Source organism: Hyperolius riggenbachi, chromosome 2 (assembly GCF_040937935.1).
Source record: "Hyperolius riggenbachi isolate aHypRig1 chromosome 2, aHypRig1.pri, whole genome shotgun sequence".
In the NCBI taxonomy this organism is placed as follows: Eukaryota; Metazoa; Chordata; class Amphibia; order Anura; family Hyperoliidae; genus Hyperolius; species Hyperolius riggenbachi.
In genome coordinates this window covers 10521126-10541106 of record NC_090647.1, presented here as the reverse complement: position 1 = coordinate 10541106, position 19981 = coordinate 10521126, and positions in this window count along the sequence as shown.

Genomic DNA, 19981 nt, shown 5'->3' with positions numbered 1-19981 from the left:
GGTCACTGGGGTTTAAATTCAGAAAAGGGGACAGAGCCACAAACAGTCAATCAGATTTGTTTCATTTCATGAAAAAGTACAAATTATCGATGCCAAGGACCCCAAAGCTCACAAAATTGGTCATTGAGTGACTGTGTGTCCAGGTTACAAATAGTGGGCGGAACCAAAACCAAATTTCACTGGGAAAATATAAACTGCAGCCCTTCTTACACTGTTTATGGCAGGGTTCCCAATCTTTGCCCAGATGGTCACTGGGTGACTGAGATTAATATTCAGGGAAGTGGGTGGAGCCTATAATAGTCAAAATTCATCTGTAGATTTTCAAGTGCAATGTTTAAATTGCTGCCATTTTTACACTGCTAATAGCAGATGCTTCAAACCTGCTACAGTTGGTCATTGGGTGACTGGGGTTCAAATGCTGGAGAGGGGTGAAGCCACAAACAGCCAATCTGATTTGTTTCATTTCATGGGAATATACAAATTATTGATTCCAAGGACCCCAAAGCTCACAAACTTGGTCATTGAGTGTTTGTGCATTAGGGTTAGAAAGTGGGCGGAGCCAACACCAGTCAAATACATACACGGGCAACGCCGGGTCATCAGTGGGTGGAGACAAATACAAATTTCCCTGGGAAAATGTAAACTGCAGCCATTTTTACACTGTTAATGGCAGGGATCTCAAACTTTGCACAGTTGGTCACTGGGTGACTGAGATTAATATTCAGAAAAGTGGGTGGAGCCTACAAAAGTGAATCAAACTTCACCTATTGCTTTTCAAGGGGAATATTTAATTGCTGCCATTCTTGCACTGTTAATGGCAGAGGCCTCAAACCTGGTACAGTTGGTCATTGGGTGACTGGGGTTCAAATTCAGAAAAGGGTGTGGCGCCACAAACAGCCGATCAGATTTTTAATTTCAATGCAAATTATTGATACCAAAGACCGCAAAGCTCACAAACTTGGTCATTGAGTAATTGTGTGTTAGAGCTAGAAAAAATGGGCAGACCCAACACCAGCCAAATACATACCCGGGCAATGCCGGGCAATCAGCTAGTCAATATATTAGTAAGCTGAGCTAGAATGGAATCCCCGGGGTCCTGCCGGTTCAAGCCACACACGGAACTGACTAAGGACTGAAGCCTTCACTGCGAAGTGTTAGCTAGAGCAGACAGTGAGCAAGTGTCAGAACAAGAAGCCCGGGTAAGCAGGAGAACATGCCCCCAGGCCACTTGGCCAATCAGGAACCAGAGGTGGAGCCATGCGTGTCAGCTGACAGGTGATCAGCTGACACGCTTCCTTAGAGCATAAGAGGAGCGACGCTGACAGCGCATGTATCCACCATCATTTACAGTATCATGCGACCGGATCCCCGCAGGAACGTCGCTGACACCATCCCTGTCAATGCGGCCAGCCGCACCGGAAGTCCCAGATGCGCTGCCAGCGGAGGCAGCAGAAACTGACATGGTAAGCGCAGGATTACTGACAGTTTGTCCCTTTAGGATCCCTGCAGGATGGAGCAGCTTCCTGTGATGGGCGGAGTCACATTGTCACCTGTGTTTGTCCCTTTAGGGTCCCTGCAGGATGGAGCAGCTTCCTGTGATGGGCGGAGTCACATTGTCCCCTGCGTTTGTCCCTTTAGGATCCCTGTAGGATGGAGCAGCTTCCTGTGATGGGCGGAGTCACATTGTCCCCTGCGTTTGTCCCTTTAGGGTCTCTGCAGGATGGAGAAACTTCCTGTGGTGGGCGGAGTCACATTGTCACCTGCGTTTGTCCCTTTAGGGTCTCTGCAGGGTGGAGCAGCTTCCTGTGATGGGTGGAGTTACATTGTCACCTGTGTTTGTCCCTTTAGGGTCCCTGCAGGGTGGAGCAGCTCCCTGTGATGGGCGGAGTCACATTGTTTGTCACCTGCGTTTGTCCCTTTAGGATCCCTGCAGGATGGAGCAGCTCCCTGTGATGGGCGGAGTCACATTGTCCCCTTCGTTTGTCCCTCTAGGGTCCCTGCAGGGTGGAGCAGCTTCCTGTGATGAGCGGAGTCACATTGTCACCTGTGTTTGTCCCTTTAGGGTCCCTGCAGCATGGACCAGCTCCCTGTGATGGGCGGAGTCACATTGTCCCCTTCGTTTGTCCCTCTAGGGTCCCTGCAGGGTGGAGCAGCTTCCTGTGATGGGCGGAGTCACATTGTCACCTGCGTTTGTCCCTTTAGGGTCCCTTCAGGGTGGAGCAGCTTCCTGTGATGGGCGGAGTCACATTGTCACCTGCATTTGTCCCTTTAGTGTCTCTGCAGGGTGGAGCACCTTCCTGTGATGGGCGGAATCACATTGTCACCTGTATTTGTCCCTTTAGGGTCCCTGCAGGGTGGAGCAGCTTCCTGTGATGGGCGGAGTCACATTGTCACCTGTGTTTGTCCCTTTAGGGTCTCTGCAGGGTGGAGCAGCTTCCTGTGATGGGCGGAGTCACATTGTCATCTGCGTTTGTCCCTTTAGGGTTCCTGCAGGGTGGAGCAGCTTCCTGTGATGGGTGGAGTTACATTGTCACCTGTGTTTGTCCCTTTAGGGTCCCTGCAGGGTGGAGCAGCTTCCTGTGATGGGCGGAGTCACATTGTCCCCTGCGTTTGTCCCTTTAGGGTCCCTGCAGGGTGGAGCAGCTTCCTGTGATGGGCGGAGTCACATTGTCACCTGTGTTTGTCCCTTTAGGATCCCTGCAGGGTGGAGCAGCTTCCTGTGATGGGCGGAGTCACATTGTCCCCTGCGTTTGTCCCTTTAGGGTCCCTGCAGGGTGGAGCAGCTTCCTGTGATGGGCGGAGTCACATTGTCACCTGTGTTTGTCCCTTTAGGGTCCCTGCAGCATGGACCAGCTCCCTGTGATGGGCGGAGTCACATTGTCCCCTTCGTTTGTCCCTCTAGGGTCCCTGCAGGGTGGAGCAGCTTCCTGTGATGGGCGGAGTCACATTGTCACCTGCGTTTGTCCCTTTAGGGTCCCTTCAGGGTGGAGCAGCTTCCTGTGATGGGCGGAGTCACATTGTCACCTGCATTTGTCCCTTTAGTGTCTCTGCAGGGTGGAGCACCTTCCTGTGATGGGCGGAATCACATTGTCACCTGTATTTGTCCCTTTAGGGTCCCTGCAGGGTGGAGCAGCTTCCTGTGATGGGCGGAGTCACATTGTCACCTGTATTTGTCCCTTTAGGGTCCCTGCAGGGTGGAGCAGCTTCCTGTGATGGGCGGAGTCACATTGTCACCTGTATTTGTCCCTTTAGGGTCCCTGCAGGGTGGAGCAGCTTCCTGTGATGGGCGGAGTCACATTGTCCCCTGCGTTTGTCCCTTTAGGGTCTCTGCAGGATGGAGAAACTTCCTGTGGTGGGCGGAGTCACATTGTCATCTGCGTTTGTCCCTTTAGGGTTCCTGCAGGGTGGAGCAGCTTCCTGTGATGGGTGGAGTTACATTGTCACCTGTGTTTGTCCCTTTAGGGTCCCTGCAGGGTGGAGCAGCTTCCTGTGATGGGCGGAGTCACATTGTCCCCTGCGTTTGTCCCTTTAGGGTCCCTGCAGGGTGGAGCAGCTTCCTGTGATGGGCGGAGTCACATTGTCACCTGTGTTTGTCCCTTTAGGATCCCTGCAGGGTGGAGCAGCTTCCTGTGATGGGCGGAGTCACATTGTCCCCTGCGTTTGTCCCTTTAGGGTCCCTGCAGGGTGGAGCAGCTTCCTGTGATGGACGGAGTCACATTGTCACCTGTATTTGTCCCTTTAGGGTCTCTGCAGGATGGAGAATCTTCCTGTGATGGGCGGAGTCACATTGTCACCTGTGTTTGTCCCTTTAGGGTCTCTGCAGGGTGGAGCAGCTTCCTATGATGGGCGGAGTCACATTGTCACCTGTGTTTGTCCCTTTAGGATCCCTGCAGGGTGGAGAAGCTTCCTGTGATGGGCGGAGTCACATTGTCACCTGCGTTTGTCCCTTTAGGAACCCTGCAGGGTGGAGCAGCTTCCTTTGATGGGCGGAGTCACATTGTCACCTGCGTTTGTCCCTTTAGGGTCTCTGCAGGATGGAGCAGCTTCCTGTGATGGGCGGAGTCCCTAGGGTTGCCAGGTGTCCGGTTTTACACCGGACAGTCCGGTTTTTGTGTGCTGTGTCCGGTGCAAAAAGGCATGCTAAACCGGACAATTAAGTTGTCCGGTTTAGAGCCCCCCCCCCCCGCAGCGCAGGAGGAGAACAGCGCAGCAGAGAGAGAGCTTGGAGCAGCGGTGGAGAAGGGGGGCAATCTCCCCCCCCTTCCCTCACCTTAGGGTGCTCTCTCTCCCCCGCTGTCTCCTCCAGGATGATGTGCAGGCTGGCGAGTGGCTGCAGGCGGAACTTACCTCTGTGTCGCTCCAGCGCCGGAAGTTCGGGTCCCGCAGCCGCTGAGATTCGACTCAAAAAAGATCCGGATCAAAGATCCGAATCATTCATGAGCCGGACAACACTAATCAGTCTGAATAGTGTTGTCCGGCTCATGAATGATTCAAATCTTTGATCCGGATCTTTTTTGAGTCGAATCTCAGCGGCTGCGGGACCCGAACTTCCGGCGCCTGCGACACAGAGATAAGTTCCGCCCGCAGCCACCCGCCAGCCTGCACATCATATTGGAGGAGACAGCGGGGGAGAGAGAGCACCCTAAGGTGAGGGAAGGGGGGGGAGATTGCCCCCCTTCTCCACCGCTGCTCCCAGCTCTCTCTCTCTGCTGCACTGTTCTCCTCCTGCGGGGGGGGGGGGGGGGGGGGGGGGGCGGGGGGCACCTGGCTACCTATTCTGGGCACATATAGCCCCTGGCTACCTATTCCGGGCACATATACCCCCTGGCTACCTATTCTGGGCACATATAGCCCCTGGCTACCTATTCTGGGCACATATACCCCCTGGCTACCTATTCCGGACACATATAGCCCCTGGCTACCTCTTCCGGGCACATATAGCCCCTGGCTACCTATTCTGGGCACATATAGCTCCTGGCTACCTATTCTGGGCACATATACCCCCTGGCTACCTATTCCGGACACATATAGCCCCTGGCTACCTCTTCCGGGCACATATAGCCCCTGGCTACCTATTCTGGGCACATATAGCCCCTGGCTACCTATTCTGGGCACATATACCCCCTGGCTACCTATTCTGGGCACATATACCCCCTGGCTACATATACTGGGACATATATACCCCTGCCTACGTATACTGGGACATTTACACCCCTGCCTACATATACTGGGACATATATACCCCCTGGCTACATATACTGGGCACATATATCCCTGGCTACATATACTGGGAACACTGGCTGTTTGTCATTATGTGCATTTAGTGGTGAAAAGCTGTCTCTTTTGTGCATTTACTGGTGAAAAGCTGTCTCTTATTATGTGCATTTACTGGTGAAAAGCTGTGTCTTATTATGTGCATTTACTGGTGAAAATCTGTCTCTTGTGCATTTACTGGGAAAAAGCTGTCTCTTATTATGTGCATTTACTGGCGAAAAGGTGTCTCTTATAATGTGCATTTACTGGTGAAAAGCTGTCTCTTATGTGCAGTTACTGGTGAAAAACTGTCTCTTATGTGCACTGGACCAGTACTACTGGTGAGGACAGTTAGTGACATGACTATGTACTCTGTAATGTGTTGCAGAAGATGTCAGTGCGATATAAATACTATAATTTTTTTTTTTTAAAAAGCCCATTGCTTAGCCCCACTCTACATAAAAGTGCGCTTCTGACTCCGCCCCTAACTCCACCCCTAACTCCACCCCCTGTCCGGTTTTCTCCATCAGCCGACCTGGCAACCCTAAGTCACATTGTCACCTGTGTTTGTCCCTTTAGGATCCCTGCAGGGTGGAGCAGCTTCCTGTGATGGGCGGAGTCACATTGTCATCTGCGTTTGTCCCTTTAGGGTTCCTGCAGGGTGGAGCAGCTTCCTTTGATGGGCGGAGTCACATTGTCCCTGTGTTTGTCCCTTTATGGGTTCCCTTTAGGATGGGGCAGCTTCCTGTGATGGGCGGAGTCACATTGTCACCTGTGTTTGTCCCTTTAGGGTCCCTGCAGGGTGGAGCAGCTTCCTGTGGTGGGCGGAGTCACATTGTCCCCTGCGTTTGTCCCTTTAGGGTCCCTGCAGGATGGAGCAGCTTCCTGTGATGGGTGGAGTCACACTGTCACCTGTGTTTGCCCCTTTAGGCATGCTGTAGGATTGAGACGTTTCCTGTGACAGGCGGAGTCACATTGTCCCTTTAGGCACGCTGTAGGATGCAGCAGCTTCCTGTGATGGGCGGAGTCACATTGTCACCTGCATTTGTCCCTTTAGGATCCCTGCAGGGTGGAGCAGCTTCCTGTGATGGGCGGAGTCACATTGTCACCTGCGTTTGTCCCGTTAGGGTCCCTGCAGGGTGGAGCAGCTTCCTGTGATGGGCGGAGTCACATTGTCACCTGCATTTGTCCCTTTAGGGTCTCTGCAGGATGGAGCAGCTTCCTGTGATGGGCGGAGTCACATTGCCACCTGCGTTTGTCCCTTTAGGGTCCCTGCAGGGTGGAGGAGCTTCCTGTGATAGGTGGAGTCACATTGTCCCCTGTGTTTGTCCCTTTAGGGTCCCTGAATGGTGGAGCAGCTTCCTTTGATGGGCGGAGTCACATTGTCACCTGCGTTTGTCCCTTTAGGGTCTCTGCAGGATGGAGCAGCTTCCTTTGATGGGCGGAGTCACATTGTCCCTGTGTTTGTCCCTTTATGGGTTCCCTGCAGGATGGGGCAGCTTCCTGTGATGGGCGGAGTCACATTGTCACCTGTGTTTGTCCCTTTAGGGTCCCTGCAGGGTGGAGCAGCTTCTTTTGATGGGCGGAGTCACATTGTCCCTGTGTTTGTCCCTTTAGGGTCCCTGCAGGGTGGAGCAGCTTCCTGTGATGGGCGGAGTCACATTGTTTGTCACCTGCCTTTGTCCCTTTAGGGTCCCTGCAGGGTGGAGCAGCTTCCTGTGATGGGCGGAGTCACATTGTCACGTGCATTTGTCCCTTTAGGATCCCTGCAGGGTGGAGCAGCTTCCTGTGAAGGGCGGAGTCACATTGTTTGTCACCTGCGTTTGTCCCGTTAGGGTCCCTGCAGGGTGGAGCAGCTTCCTGTGATGGGCGGAGTCACATTGTCACCTGCATTTGTCCCTTTAGGATCCCTGCAGGGTGGAGCAGCTTCCTGTGAAGGGCGGAGTCACATTGTTTGTCACCTGCGTTTGTCCCGTTAGGGTCCCTGCAGGGTGGAGCAGCTTCCTGTGATGGGCGGAGTCACATTGTCACCTGCATTTGTCCCTTTAGGATCCCTGCAGGGTGGAGCAGCTTCCTGTGATGGGCGGAGTCACATTGTTTGTCACCTGCGTTTGTCCCTTTAGGCACGCTGTAGGATTGAGACGCTTCCTGTGATGGGCGGAGTCACATTATCACCTGCTTTTGTCCCTTTAGGCACGCTATAGGATGCAGCAGCTTCCTGTGATGGGCGGAGTCGCATTGTTTGCCCCTTTAGGTACGCTGTAGGATTAAGGCGCTTCCTGCAAGTCGCATTGTTTGTCCTCAGCATGTAAAGTGCTCTGTACACATAACAGCGATGAATAAATCAGAGTCAGTCTCAGCTTTTATGATGAATAAGTAACATCTTCCATCAGTCTGCGCTGGGCTCGCTGTTCGGGGAGATGTTTATCAGGCAACGCTGAGACTTGTGCTGGTAAAACACGTCCCGGGAGATGGTGGAGAGGATGCTGAACACGTCGGGTGATTGTTACCCCCGAGGAGAGAAGACAACAGACATGACTGATGGATAGGAGACAGCTCCATAGTGATAACACAACCAGCACACGCAGGGTTACACTGAGCAGCCTGGATAGTCTGTGAAGATGCCTTTCCCTCTGACACAGGCGGCCGGTCCTGCCCCCCCCCCTCCCCCCACATGTCCCTCCACAGCATTACATAACAGCTTTATTTTTACATCAATGTTATTTCAAAGTTTACCAGTTCAACTTCATTTTATTTGTTATTTTCTTTTTTTTTTTAACTGAACGGCAAGTGTATTTTATTTAAAGGACCACTGTTGCAGAAAAATGTGAAGTACATTTGTACACATACTGTATAAGAAGTTAATTTCTCCCAGAGTAAGATGAACCATTAATTATCTTACTGCTACGTTCCTGTCACTTACAGTAGGTAGTAAAAGTCTGACAGAACTGAGAGGTTTGGGACTAGTCCATTTCCTCATGGAGGATTCCAAGTATTTCCTCCAGTCTTTATAAAGGCAATCCCTGGAAAGGTTCTATACAAAGATTTTAGCTGGTCTCCCTACCCACTTGCACACTATCACTATTTTGGCAGTTATTCAGACCAATTACCATTCAGTAAGTGCTCTTGAAAATAAATAAAACCCTGAATCTCCCATGAGGAGATGGACTGGTCCAAAAGCTGTCAGTTCTGCCATACTTTTTACTATACTATATATACTATACGTAGAGGGCGCACTTCTCCTGGCTAAATTTGCAACAATTCGAAGTTATTTGCATCTACTTGACCATCACTAATCAGAAGTATGCCATCTACCTATCTATCTATCTATGGAGTTCCGCTGTAACATGTTCCTCCCGCCGGTTATAGATATTTATTCTGTAAGACCAAAGATTTATTCAGCCCATCCAGAGAAGTGAATCATCTGCTCTTTATTTCTCAGAGAGAAGATCACAAATGAGAACATTTCCATCATAATCTGCGAGGATTTCCCCGAGAGTGAGAGCTAAATCGGATTCCTTTTTTCTTGGAGCACATCAAGGTGAGAGAGGCTGACGAGGAAGGTCTCTGGACGCCGAGCTCCGGGACGCTCTTCTCAATCAAAGCAGAGCCTTATTAATGATCAGACGCTTCCTAAATGTTATTTCTGCTTCCACCTCCTCTCCCTCAGCTCCGAGCCTCTCTTCATCTCTCTGGCTGAGCTGAGGAAACCAGATAATAGTCCACTTAAGGCTTCTCACCAGTAGTGCTCTGATACCGCCTCTCCCTCAGCTCCGAGCCTTTATTCATCTTTCTGGCTGAGTGTGAAGAATAGCGAGGCCGCTGCCGCACAGGGCAGCATGGCGGCGGCTTCCAACTCGCATACGGAGGCGCCGGCACAGAGCAGGACAGTCGCCGCCGCGCCTGGTGATATGGCGGCGGGCCCCGCATCCCAGCCGGCGGACTTCCGCCCGCGAGCGTGTGCTGACCAGGGACCTGGCCTCACTGATGTGCAGAGGCAGAGGGTTATGCGCACGCGCGCGAGGCGGCAGGATATTTACCTTCTCCGTAGACGGGTCAGCTGATCCGGTGATCAGCTGACCTCAGCCAACCAATCACAGGCTGACCATGGTTCCAGCCCCCTGGGCGGGCTGGTGGAACAGGGCTTCTGCATTTAAGCCCATAGAGGTCAGTTACTCACTGTCTGCTGTCGTGATTACACTTCTGTGTTAGCGCTCAGACCTTGATAGCTGTAATTATAATTGAATACCATTGTTGATTTACTGTGTATGACTCCTGCTCGTTTTCTGACTCCGATTCTTGCCTCCTGATTCTGTACTCTGCCTATCTGATTCTTGTTGCCGACCTCTGCTTGATTACCGATTACTCGTCTGCCTTCCGTTCCTGTACTACTGCCGCTATCTCTGTTGCCGAACCCTTGCCTGCCTGACCTTTCTCCCTTCAGTGGAACGTCTCCCACTGGAGGGTTATCTCCGAGGCTTGCCTCTCCGAGACGCCTGCCCCAAGCAGACAATTACTGCTGGGGGTCGAGATTCCTCACTCAGCCTGGTTAGAGGATCTCACTCACGGGGTTCCCATTCAGAGGTAACCACACCTCTGAGGAATTGCCGTGAAGTGGATATTTCCACATTACGGTGATATTATTGTCTTTATTGTGTTTCTTTTACTGAGTGTCCAGAGGTTAGCGAAATATCCGTATTATCGGTGATTCTGCAGATCGCCAATAATCGGGTATTTATCTGCATTTTTGGTGATACTGCAGATCACCAATAATCAGGTTCTCTCTGAGTGTTGACACTGATCCTGACAGAACAGCAGACCACTAGTATGGAAGCACTACGCAGTCAGATCGAGACCTTAGCCACCTCACTTAACAACCTTATTGAGGTGGTTCATTCGCAACAGACTCAGATCGACCAATTGGCTGGGTCTGTACGGGTCTTACAGACGACTGTGGCCACTGTGCAACCCCCTCCAGTCACAGATCTTCGTATGCCAGTGCCCGAAAAGTTTTCAGGGCAAAGATCTGACTTTCAGAATTTTCGCAACCGGGTTTTGTCTTATTTTGAGCTACGACCAATGTCGTCAGGTTCTGAGCAGCAGAGGGTGACCTTCATTAAGAACTTATTGTCCGGGGACTCACAAACCTGGACGTATGGTCTTCCTCCTGGGGATACAGCACTGACATCAGTTGAGGAGTTCTTTAAGGCAATGGCTATAATTTATGATGAGCCAGATGCTTCGATCACGGCTGAGAGGAAGCTCAAAACTCTCAGGCAGGGTCGAGATTCGGTTGAAGTGTATGCAGCCGAATTTAGGAAGTGGGCCGTGTCATCTAGGTGGGGGTCTTACGCCTTATTGGACTGCTTCCTCTCAGGCCTGTCGGACGCAGTCTCTGAATTGATGTTAGGACACCCAGAACCTAAGTCCGTTGATGAAGCCATCTCCTTGGCGATACGTGCAGATCGCAGATTGCGCTATCAGCGTCAATCGAGAGGCAGGAACGCAGTAAGAGCTCTCTCTTATGCGTCTTCGTCGCCTACCCCTCCTACTGATGAGCCGATGCAAATCGGACATTCTCGGTTGTCTCGGGCCGAGAAAGAGCGTAGAAGGGCGGAAAATCTCTGTTTATATTGTGCTGAGCAGGGACATATTGCTCAAAATTGCCCCAAGAAATCGGGAAACGCTGTCGTCTAGGTGTAGTTAGAGGTAATACCCTAGACGCACAGAACTTACCTCTAAACCAGAATAACCGGTTACTCCTCCCGTGTTCCCTTTCTTGGGGGAATTTTACTGTTTGGCGGCAGGATATTTACCTTCTCCGCAGACGGGTCAACTGATCCGGTGATCAGCTGACCTCAGCCAACCAATCACAGGCTGACCTTGGTTCCAGCCCCCTGGGCGGGCTGGTGGAACAGGGCTTCTGCATTTAAGCCCATAGAGGTCAGTTACTCACTGTCTGCTGTCGTGATTACACTTCTGTGTTAGCGCTCAGACCTTGATAGCTGTAATTATAATTGAATACCATTGTTGATTTACTGTGTATGACTCCTGCTCGTTTTCTGACCCCGATTCTTGCCTCCTGATTCTGTACTCTGCCTATCTGATTCTTGTTGCCGACCTCTGCTTGATTACCGATTACTCGTCTGCCTTCCGTTCCTGTACTACTGCCGCTATCTCTGTTGCCGAACCCTTGCCTGCCTGACCTTTCTCCCTTCAGTGGAACGTCTCCCACTGGAGGGTTATCTCCGAGGCTTGCCTCTCCGAGACGCCTGCCCCAAGCAGACGATTACTGCTAGGGGTCGAGATTCCTCTCTCTGCCTGGCTAGAGGATCTCACTCACGGGGTTCCCATTCAGAGGTAACCACACCTCTGAGGAATTGCCGTGAGGTGGATATTTCCACATTACTGTGATATTATTGTCTTTATTGTGTTTCTTTTACTGAGTGTCCAGAGGTTAGCGAAATATCCGTATTATCGGTGATTCTGCAGATCGCCAATAATCGGGTATTTATCTGCATTTTTGGTGATACTGCAGATCACCAATAATCAGGTTCTCTCTGAGTGTTGACACTGATCCTGACACTGAGCTGAGGAAACCAGATAATAGTCCACATAAGGCTTCTCACCAGTAGTGCTCGGATACCGCCTCTCCCTCAGCTCCGAGCCTCTCTTCATCTCTCTGGCTGAGCTGAGGAAACCAGATAATAGTCCACATAAGGCTTATCACCAGTAATGCTCGGATACCGCCTCTCCCTCAGCTCCGAGCCTCTCTTCATCTCTCTGGCTGAGCTGAGGAAACCAGATAATAGTCCACATAAGGCTTCTCACCAGTGGTGCTCGGATACCGCCTCTCCCTCAGCTCCGAGCCTCTCTTCATCACTCTGGCTGAGCTGAGGAAACCAAATAATAGTCCACATAAGGCTTCTCACCAGTAGTGCTCGGATACCGCCTCTCCCTCAGCTCCGAGCCTCTCTTCATCTCTCTGGCTGAGCTGAGGAAACCAGATAAGAGTCCACATAAGGCTTCTCACCAGTGATGCTCGGATACCCCCTCTCCCTCAGCTCCGAACCTCTCTTCATCTCCCTGACTGAGCTGAGGAAACCAGATATAGTCCACATATGGCTTCTCACCAGTGGTGCTCAGATACCTCCTCCTCTCCCTCAGCTCCGAACCTCTCTTCATCTCCCTGACTGAGCTGAGGAAACCAGATATAGTCCACATAAGGCTTCTCACCAGTGGTGCTCAGATACCTCCTCCTCTCCCTCAGCTCCGAGCCTCTCTTCATCTCTCTGACTGAGCTGAAGAAACCAGAAATAGTCCACATATGGCTTCTCACCAGTGGTGCTCGGATACCCCCTCTCCCTCAGCTCCGAGCCTCTCCATGTCTATGACTGAGCTGAGGAAACCAGATAGTAGCCCACATAAGGATTCTCACCAGTGGTGCTCGGATACCTCCTCTCCCACAGCTCCGAGCCTCTGTTCATGTCTATGACTGAGCTGAGGAAACCAGATAATAGCCCACGTAAGGCTTCTCACCAGTGGTGCTTGGATACCGCCTCTCCCTCAGCTCCGAGCCTCTCTTCATGCCTTTCACTGAGCTGAGAAAACCAGATAATAGTCCACATAAGGCTTCTCACCAGTAGTACTCGGATACCGCCTCTCCGTCGGCTCCGAGCCTCTCTTCATCTCTCTGGCTGAGCTGAGGAAACCAGATAATAGTCCACATAAGGCTTCTCACCAGTAGTACTCGGATACCTCCTCTCCCTCAGCTCCGAACCTCTCTTCATCTCTGACTGAGCTGAGGAAACCAGATATAGTCCACATATGGCTTCTCACCAGTAGTGCTCGGATACCGCCTCTCCGTCAGCTCTGAGCCTCTCCTCATCTGTCTGACTGAGCTGAGGAAACCAGATATAGTCCACATATGGCTTCTCACACAGGTCGGGCAGATACCTCCATATTTACCAAGCAAGTAATAAAACCTTATTGTATAAGGGTAAAAGCAGGGACAACAATGCCATTAAGGCAAGGGGAGCACTTGCCCCAGGGCCCCTGACCACTGCCGGGCTCCTTATGCCACCAGACCTCCTTGGGGGTCTCCCTCCGACTGCTCCCAAGTCCCTGGAACCTCTGCACAATGTGTGGCTGCATTGTAATAAATCACCTGTCCTGTTGCTGCTCCATCTGTGCTATTTCTTCGGCCCCACTGCCTGCCTTCTCTCCATGACCCAGTACAGGTTATTTACACGTAACATGCACTGTATGGAGGAAGGGCAGTTTGTGGGGCTGAAGCACAGATGAAGCAGCGCGCCAGGGTGAGTTATTACAATGTAGTCACACATTGTTCAGGAACCCAAGGGAGCAGTCAGTGGAAGACAATGAGGAAAGGGGGGAGAGGGCCCCCAGTTTAGCCTTGCACCGAGCCCCCATGCCCCTTAAACTGGCCCTGGGTAAAAGTTAGATTTGTGCCGTGGTCACCACACTGTTTTCATATTGTCCCGTTACAATTACGTTTTTTGCCATAACCAAGACAGATGTTCCCAGGAGCCAAAGCAACCAAAAACACCTCCTCGCCAACAAAGAGGAATGTATTTATTTATTTTATATATTTATTTATTGTATTTATAAAGATCTAACATATTACACAGTGCTGAATAACTCTGGTACTGGATTTATAATAGTCTTGGTAGCTTTTATGGCACTAAACAATCAGGGGAACAATTAAGAAATGCAACGTAACAATAACTTTTAAACAACAAGATCCAATCCTTGGAAGACTATTTAATGGTACGCATTGTAGTTCTTTATAAACCATGGCCCCACTACAGCGCCTTGAGGACATCCTTACAGAGGAGAACACATGAATTATTATCTCACCATGAATAAAGCAAAAAGGACATTGAGAGGTCTCCATAAATCCACATGTGGGCACATCAGACCTGGCCAAGCCACCATGGCAATACAAGGGACATCCTAGGATGGGAAATAGTGTTGCTTCGATACAATCCGTGATCACCAGCATTTTTTACTATCCGTCACCGTGATCAGAATCCGTGATTGGGAATCGATCACGGAATTCAATCACGGATGCGGATGTTATTTTGTGTATTTGTCCGTGATCACAAAAAAAAATAGCCATAATTATAAGCTGAAAAGCCGCCGACTCTAGCGGTTATTAGCAAAGACCCCCCAACATGGCATAAAAACCACATTTGCAGGATATGTTAAGTAGAACAGTGGGAACAAGGGGACATTTTTTTTTTCCCCAAAAAAACCTTCTAGTTTTTGAGATAATCGATTTTAAAGTTTCAAAGGAAAATAGTATACCTTTAAATGCGGTAATGACAGTTAATGTATTTACCGCATTTACATGTTTACTTTTTTCCTTTGAAATTTCCTTTGAACGTTTAAAATCGATCATCTCAAAAACTATAAGGTCTTTTTGGAAAAATGTTTATTTTCTTTGTTCCCACTGTTCTACTTAACATATCCTGCAAATGTTGGTGTTTCTAGCAAGTAAGGGAGCTGTGCTATTAACCGCTAAAGTCAGCTGGTTTTAATCACAAATACTTTTTCATTGGAAACTTTAAAGAGAACCCGAGGTGGGAATTTATTATGCTAGTGGGGCACAGAGGCTGGTTGTGCACACTAACACCAGCCTCTGTTGCCCCACGGTGTGCCTCCAGGACCCCCCTGCGCGCCGCTATCCCCCCCCCCCCCCCCGCAGTGCTAGCAACACACAATGTTTACCTCTGCTGTCAGTCAGCGCCGCTCCCCCGCCTCCTCCGCATCGGCGCACCCGCCTGTGTCCCTTCCCTCCTGCTGATAGGAGGGAAGGGACGCGGGCAGGTAGCGGCGATACAGAGGAGGCGGGGGAGCGGCGCTGACTGACAGGCGAGAGGTAAACATTGTGCTGGCGACACGCTGTGTGTCGCCAGCACTGCGGGGGGTATATAGCGGCACGCAGGGGGGTCCTGGAGGCACACCGTGGGGAAACAGAGGTTGGTCTTAGTGTGCACAACCAGCCTCTGTGCCCCACTAACATAATTAAATCCCACCTTGGGTTCTCTTTAAATTAGATTTTCTCAAAAACTATAAGGTCTGTTTGAAAAAAAAAAAAAACTTCTTAAGTTGTAGCCACTGATCATCTTTATAATCCGTGCAATTCTGGAGATTGGGGCATATATGGGGGCCTTGCTATTAACGTTAAAGTCAAAGCTGTGATCACGGATTTTAGAGATTTGATCATAATGATTGATTTAAACATATTGAATTGCGGTACCTTGGTGGCACAGAGTCCGTTCAATGCATATGTAATGTAATGCTTTATGGTTTTTCCCTCACAGGCTGTCTTTTGTATTTCATTGTGACTTATTTAAAGAGGCCCTGTAGTGACTTACAGTAAAATGCAGTAAATTATTCAGGATACCCTCTAATACAGCAATTTTCCCCGTTTCAGCACCAGATACACTTGCGGATTTCTCCTCCCACAGCATTCTGGGAAACCAGGTATATTTTCGACTGGCTTTTGATTTTTCAGAAACAAACATTCCACAGAAATGCACCGGCCAGCAGTAAAGATGTCGCCACCTGTTAACTTCGGAATGTAAATCAGGGAGATGAAAGTTTTTAGAGAACTGGGAGAAAGAAAAAAATACACTATGATGGGTGGTATAAAAAGGGCTTCTGCCCAATAGGAGAGGTCTCACCTATTTCTGGGGGCTGGGAGGACCCTGGTAATATGTATATGGGGATACCCTTTACAAGAAAAGGGCAAAACTGTAAACACTTGCTTCATGATGAGAGAACTGCAGTCTTTCATAAAAAAAGCTATGGCACATTCTCGCAGTACAAAAATATTGACAAAACCTTATTGGCACAATACAAAATTCAAAAAGATTCGTAAAAATTTTATTTCATGTAAATAATCTTCATAAGCAACCAGAAGAAGCTTCCATGAAACCAATAAATATCATGGTCCGGCTTGACGTGATGAGCTATGAACATTTAGGTTAGGCAACGACACACGTTCGTTTCGGCCTTTTCTAAAGCCCTTCATCAGGCTACCATATATACATAGATAGGCTGGGCCAAGTCTGTAGCAAGAGCCAGTACTACACGAAAAAGAAAGGAGGGCGTCTGCACCAACCAGACGCACACAACACTACCCCAGTGGGCGGCGACAGAAAATAGCCATGCAGCTACTAAGGTAGCGCAGTGCAGGGCTGGGAGGACCCTTACAGGTAAGCCAGCAGTCTCACTTGCATCCCTCTGAAGCCAGGGACCAGGCTGTTGACTGGTGAGTCCTTGTGGAGGGGTGTCATCCCAGGATGGTGCCAGATGGTAGGGGTATGCAGTTTGGAGCGCCTGGCCGTTATGGGCAGGTTCCCTGGCTGTGTGTGAAAGTCTGGTAAACAGCGAGTGGGCAAAGCGAAGTTAACTGCAATAAAAGGCTGGATACTGTTTAACCCTCCTGGCGGTTTGTAAAAATCCGCCAGGGGGCAGCAAATACGTTTAAAAAAAAAAAAAAAAAATTTCATGTAGCGAGACGAGGTCTCGCTACATGATAGCCGCTGCTCGGCGGCATCCCCCCAGCCCCTCCGATCGCCGCCGGCGATCGGAGATCAAGAGATCCCGTTCAAAGAACGGGATCTCTTGGAGGGCTTCCCCCGTCGCCATGGCGACGGGGCGGGATGACGTCATCGACGTCGTGACGTCAAAGGGGACTCCGATCCACCCCACGGCGCTGCCTGGCACTGATTGGCCAGGCAGCCCACGGGGTCTGGGAGGGGGGGCAGCTGCGGTGACGCGTATAGCGGCGGATCGGCGGGTAGCGGCGGCGATCAGACACTGCACGCAGCTAGCAAAGTGCTAGCTGCGTGCAGCAAAAAAAAAATTATGCAAATCGGCCCAGCGGGGCCAGAGCGGTGCCTCCCGGCGGCATAGCCCGTGCTCAGCACGGGCTTACCGCCAGGGAGGTTAAAGAGGAACTGTAACCAAGGATTGAACCTCATTACAATCGGTAGCCGATATAGGCCTCGATTCATAAACAGCAGTGCGATAAAAAAATCTTGTCGGGAAAATACGGCACTCGGTATTTTCCCGGTCTGTGTGCTAATTCATAAAGATTTCCCCAGCTGCCCTTGGAGGTCAGTAAATTACTGCAGCCCACTGAGCGGTAGAGTAGAGCAGTGTCCCGATTCCCTTTTTGCCCTGCAGAAATGAATCACACAGATGGCTCTCTCTGGCTCTCCCACTGATGACTCAGACAGATGAGTCACACAGTCTTTCCCTGCCTGCTAAATGACTCACACAGCCGGCTCTCTCCACTGATGACTCAGACAGATGAGTCACACAGTCTTTCCCTGCCTGCTAAATGACTCACACAGCCGGCTCTCTCCACTGATGACTCAGACAGATGAGTCACACAGTCTTTCCCTGCCTGCAGAAATGACTAACACAGACGGCTCTTTCCACTGATGACTCAGACAGATGAGTCACACAGTCTTTCCCTGCCTGCAGAAATGAATCACACAGAGGGCTCTCTGGCTCTCTCCACTGATGACTCAGACAGATGAGTCACAGTCTTTCCCTGCCTGCAGAAATGACTCACACAGATGGCTCTTTCCACTGATGACTCAGACAGATGAGTCACACAGTCTTTCCCTGCCTGCAGAAATGACTCACACAGCCGAGTCTCTCCACTGATGACTCAGACAGATGAGTCACACAGTCTTTCCCTGCCTGCTCAAATGACTCACACAGACGGCTCTCTCCACTGATGACTCAGACAGATGAGTCACACAGTCTTTCCCTGCCTGCTCAAATGACTCACACAGAGGGCTCTCTGGCTCTCTCCACTGATGACTCAGACAGATGAGTCACACAGTCTTTCCCTGCCTGCAGAAATGACTCACACAGCTGGCTCTCTCCACTGATGACTCAGACAGATGAGTCACACAGTCTTTCCCTGCCTGCTGAAATGATTCACACAGAGGGCTCTCTGGCTCTCTCCACTGATGACTCAAACAGACTTCGGCTCTCTGCACTTTGCATTAATCAGAGCTGTCAGAGCTGTCGGTAACTTGTTATCGCCTCACCAGAGGTGTCGGTAACTACCGCCAGGCTTACCGCTTGTTGAAGGCTTTATGAATTGACATTTGCTGACAATTTACTGACATGTGTTGTCGGTAACTGCAGCCAAGTCGGTAATTTATTTCCCTGGTGGGTAATGTCAGCTTTTCATGCGGTAACAGCCTTTATGAATTGACATTTTGCTAAGTGGTCGGGAAAGTCTGCTGTTTTCAGCATTACCGCATGAGGTAATGCTTTATGAATCGAGGCCATAGTCTTTCCCACCAGAACTCTTTACCTTTTCTCTAATAGATCAACAGGGGGCTCTGTATGGCTGATATTGTGGAGAAACCCCTGTGATGTCAGGACCATGGTCCTCACAGTTTACTGTCTGTGAACCTTGTTGCATCGTGGGAAATAACGTCTGTTTCCAACTGCCAAGCAAGCAGCATCTCCCTCTGTACATAGAGCTCTCAGTAATGAACATTCTGTATAGTTCACCTGGCAGAACTAAAGATGTCACCACCAGTGATACATTTCAGGATATTAATCAAGGAGAGGAAAGATTTTACAATGGTCAAACACTGACTAAATAATCTATAACTGAATATTGTAAAAAATAAGCAATTTTATTCATAATGCTTTTTTCACTACAGTTCCTCTTTAAAGCGGGAGTGTCAGTCACAAAATCAAATTCCATTTAGCCACTGCTCTGTGTTTATAATACTGCCAGGAATCTCACCCTGCATTGCAAGCACTCCAATCTATTCCAAAAATGTTTGTGTAGTAATATATCTTATCTCAGTCAGCCTGGCTCTATTCACCTCCCACATGCCTGCTCCTCACTGATTGGCTGAGGGCAGTTCAGTGTGACAGGCTGAGGCTGAAACCTGATCCTGTGCTCTCACATGTTTACAAGCAAGCTAGCAATGGCACTGTAGATGGGAGGAGAGGGAAAAAAAGAGTAAGGAAGGAAATTACATCAGGATTTGGCTTCACTCTGAGGTAATAAAAAATGGAAACCGCTAGGAACTGAATTATCTTTATTTACTATATAAAATTAATTGAACTCAAAACGTGGACAGTATAATACATGTGTTATGTAAGTAGATGAAATATTAATCTACTTATATATGTGTTTTTTCCCTGAGATAGTATGGCTGATCCTACTGCTTTAAGGTTTTTATAAACAGCATCCAGCCTGTCATTGCTGGCTTACCTGTAAGGGTCACCCTAGCCCCCAGAAATAGATGAGATCTCTCGTATTGGGCCCTTTTTATACCAGCCATCACTGTGTAATTTATCCCTTTTTTTGTCTTCCCAGTACTGTCCCACAGGAAGCAGTCCTGACTATTTGCATCACACATTCGCTCTCTGTCACTATTTCTTTTGCCAGCTACAGTGGGATGCAAAAGTTTGGGCAACCTTGTTAATCGTCATGATTTTCCTGTATAAATCGCTGGTTGTTACGAAAAAAATGTCAGTTAAATATATCATATAGGAGACACACACAGTGATATTTGAGAAGTGAAATTAAGTTTATTGGATTTACAGAAAGTGTGCAATAATTGTTTAAACAAAATTAGGCAGGTGCATAAATTTGGGCACCACACAAAAGAAATGAAATGAATATTTAGTAGATCCTCCTTTT